The 4039-nt window shown below is 41.7% G+C and overlaps 1 long non-coding RNA gene across 1 annotated transcript; it reads right to left on the reverse strand.

The window, feature by feature from the left end:
• Positions 1–402: 402 nt before the first annotated feature.
• LOC149971219 (uncharacterized) lies at positions 403–2885 on the reverse strand. The gene is made up of 4 exons (XR_016492435.1): positions 2681–2885; positions 2335–2568; positions 2191–2244; positions 403–2069 (listed from the first exon to the last, which is right to left on the reverse strand). It is a non-coding gene; the product is annotated as an uncharacterized LOC149971219 (long non-coding RNA).
• Between the last annotated feature and the right edge of the window lie 1154 nt (positions 2886–4039).

Raw genomic sequence — 4039 nt, forward strand, 5'->3', positions numbered from 1 at the left:
TATAGGGCTTTGAGGAAGGAACTCTTGCAAGGAATTTTCAGAAAGGCTGATATGACTAAACTGAAGATATGACTTAACATGTTTTATTGTAACATTGTCAGTACTGTTGGAGGCAATTGGCAATGCCTGCCTTTCTTAGTGTATGTCTTGCAGAAGGGTGTCACAAGTCTAAAGTCATGTATCATTGCATTCTTTCCACAAATGAAATATCATAAATATCTAAAATGGAAAAAACGTCCATTTACTAAAGGTCACTATAATAAATAATGTAAGGAAAATATACAGTTGTGGCCAAATATATTAGCACCCTTGCACATTTCTTAAACAATCCCTATTTCTTCTCAAATGTGTTGAAATAAAAAAAAGGTTTGTTCTCCACACCTTTTTAATTGATTGTCAACATTACAGAAGAATCAATTTTATTTTTGTAAACCTAAGCTTACAATACTAATTTAGAAAATAAAAAAATAAGAAAAAGAAATGTCATGGACAAAATAAAACCCATTTGAATGTCAAACCTCACTACTACATGTGAGGCATTCATTTTCTTTATTGTTTTATCAAAATGCATTTTATTTGATGGATAAATGAATTTTTCATGTGCCTTAATAACAAACGTGTATGCCATCTGTAGATATGAACACACCATCCCAGTCTCAAATCTCTGGAAGACTGAAACAGGTTTCCCCTCAAGAATTTCACTGTATTTAGCACTATCCATAATTCCTTCAATTCTGACCAGTTTCCCAGTCCCTGGCGATGAAAAACATCACCACAGTATGTGGCTGCCACCATCATACTTCAATGTGGGGATGGTGTTCTCGGGGTGATGAGAGGTGTTGGGTTTGCACCAGAAATAAAATGTTCCTTGCTGGCCAAAAAGCTTAATTTTAGTCTCATCTGACCAGAGTACCTTTTTCCATATGCTTGGGGGGTCTCCAACATGCCTTTTGGTGAACACCAAACGTGTTTGCTTATTTTTTCTTTAAGCAATGGCATTTCTCTGGACACTCTTCCATAAAGCCTAGCTCTGTGGAGTGTACTGCTTAAAGTGGTCCTCTGGACAGATATTCCAATCACGCTGTGGAGCTTTGCAGCTCCTTCAGGGTTATCTTTGGTCTTTTTTGTTGCCTCTCTGATTAACGCCCTCCTTGCCTGGTCCCTCCTTGCCCTCCTTGCCCTCTCTTGGCAGGTTTGTTGTGGTGCCAAAATCTTTCCATTTTGTAATAATGGATTTAATGGTGCTCCGTGGGATGTTCAACGTTTCTGATATTTTATTACAACCCAACCCTGATCTGTACTTCTCCATAACTTTGTCCCTGACCTGTTTGGAGAGCTCCTTGGTCTTCATGGTGCCGAACTGGTGTATATATACTGAGGTCATGTGACAGACCATGTGACACTTAGATTTTCACACAGGTGGACATTATTTAACTAATTATGTGACTTCGGAAAGTAATTGGTTGCACCAGATGTTATTTAGGGGCTTCATAGCAAAGGGGGTGAATACCTATGCACCACGTTTCCATTTATCATTTTTCATAATTTTTTGAAACAAGTTATTTTTTGCATTTCACTTCACCAATTTGGACTATTACAGTGGAGAGAACAAGTATTTGATACACTGCCGATTTTGCAGGTTTTCCTACTTACAAAGCAGGTAGAGGTCTGTAATTTTTATCATAGGTACACTTCAACTGTGAGAGACGGAATCTAAAACAAAAATCACATTGTATGATTTTTAAGTAATTAATGTGCTCCCTGTGTAAAACAATACATTGAAATGAAATACTGTGCAAAAAATAAGAGAGAGGCAAAGTCTAATCTGGGAAATTGAATGTATTCTGTGCTGTACCTCCATGGCTGTCATCCACGTGCTGCTGTGGTGAATATGATGCTGTGGAATACAGTGGAGACTGCTGGGGGCAGAATGGCTCATAATAATGGCTGGAACGGAGCAAATGGAACGGCATCAAACAGTCCACCCTTTGCGCTCTAGCCATTACCACGATCCCGTCCTCCCCAATTAAGGTGCCAACAACCTCCTCTGGTGGAGTATGGTGCTTGTCCTAATTGAGAGACAAATTACATTATTAAAGGGCTTGTTTCTCCTCTGAAATTCCCTCAATACTTGGCAGGACAGAATACATCCTCCAATGGATTTAAAAAAATGATTAATGCTTCACTTACTTGTTTTCGGACTCTTGGTCCCTTGAAGTGGTGTCTGTGTTATATTGGAGACGACTAATTAAAAGAAAAAAATGGAAATTGACCATGAAAGCTGATTATTGTTCATGGAATTTCACATATAATCAAGCATGTTATTTTACATACCAGCTCTACAGTCTGCTGGCACTGCAATGTTTTCATGGTTCGATAGAGACTCCTGATACGATGGGACTGGCGGTTCGTCTGGAAGAGTAGACTCATCTTCACCTTCATCAGAATCCTGGGATGGGTACTTGCTAATTGCAGTTCTCAGTTTTCTTATTTGCTCATCATCTGTCGTTTCAACACTGGAACCCGCTTGGAACCGTTTACAATACATCAGTACCATATCCCAATTGTCTAGATCAGTAGAGGCATGAACCAGGTCAGAGCCCAAAACACTTTCACATCAGGCAAGTTCATTATGCTAACAGTTAAAATGACAGTATATGCAAAAATTTGGCCAAATTACCTGCTCCCTTCATGAACTAAAAGCAACTTATTTCCCAGGTGCTGTCTGGTGGTGCACACTCGATGGCTAAATTGTTTATTTTGTTCTTCTTTCTGAGGCTTAGTGGTGGCCAATAACAGATGTCATCTTTGAGCCATACTTGTTGAAATACTGCATATGGCTCATTCTTTTAATCCAGGAACTGAACCACGGCAAACTTCATAATCTAAATACAGGATTGAAAGAGAAAGAAGTAAGCATAAGGAACACTTACAATTCAAAAATAATAATTTACACTAAAATCACACATTACCCACCGAAACCCTAAGATATTTACCTTGTGAGAGACAAAAAGAAACAAACAGAGCCAGAGACGGACTGGGAGTAAAAAACGACCCAAGACTTTGATCTCGACCGGCCAACCAGAACCGGCCCCCATATACTCCACCATGGCCGCCCTGCTAATGCACGCATGTACACACATGACACGCCCCTAATTCAACCACTTAGTGTCACGCCCTGATCTGTTTCACCTATCTCTGTGATTGTCTCCACCCATCTCCTGGTGTCACCTGTTTTCCCTAAGAGTCCCTGGGTATTTATACCTGTGTTATCGGTTTGCCTTTTGTCAGTTCATCTTGTCAAGTCAACCAGTGTGTTTTTCCGTGCTCCTGCTTTTTCCTCATCACTGTTTTTCTAGTCCTCCCAGTTTTGACCCTTGCCTGCCCTGACTCTGAGCCCGCCTGCCTGACCATTCTGCCTGTCATGACCTTGAGCCTGCCTGCCACTCTGTACCACCTGGGCTCTGACTAGATGTATTATCTTTTGCCTGTCCACGACCTGTCTCTTCCCTGGCCCTTGGATTATAATAAATATCAGACTCAAACCATCTGTGTTCTGTGTCTGCATCTGGGTCTCACCCTGTATCGTTATAGTATGAACTGGCCATGAATGACCCGGCAGACACTGACCAGCTCCGTCACACTGTCTCCCTGCAAGGAGCCACCATTCAAAGAGGAGCTACTCAAGAACCTAATGGAAGGGCTACATTCGCTAATGGAACGCAATGACTAGGGGTTCAAGACGTTACTGGAGCAATTCTGTGGATTATCTCAGAGGCAGCATTCCACAATGGAGCCCTCCCAGTTGCTCAGTAACTCTACTAGTGGTGGGTTTGTACAGCCTACCCCGGCTCCCCGAGAAACCTGCTTAGCGATATTCCGGGGATCCTGGAACCTGCTGGGGGTTTCTTTCTCAGTGCTCCCTCATTTTTGAGCTACAGCCATCTTTATTCCCTTTGGATCGGTCGGCGATAGCGCATATTCTTATGCTAATGTCGGGAAGGGCGCTCTCCTGGGCTATGGCAGTTTGGGAGCAACA

This window comes from Oncorhynchus mykiss, chromosome 27, assembly GCF_057628025.1.
Source record: "Oncorhynchus mykiss isolate SJ-2025 chromosome 27, ASM5762802v1, whole genome shotgun sequence".
Classification (NCBI taxonomy): domain Eukaryota; kingdom Metazoa; phylum Chordata; class Actinopteri; order Salmoniformes; family Salmonidae; genus Oncorhynchus; species Oncorhynchus mykiss.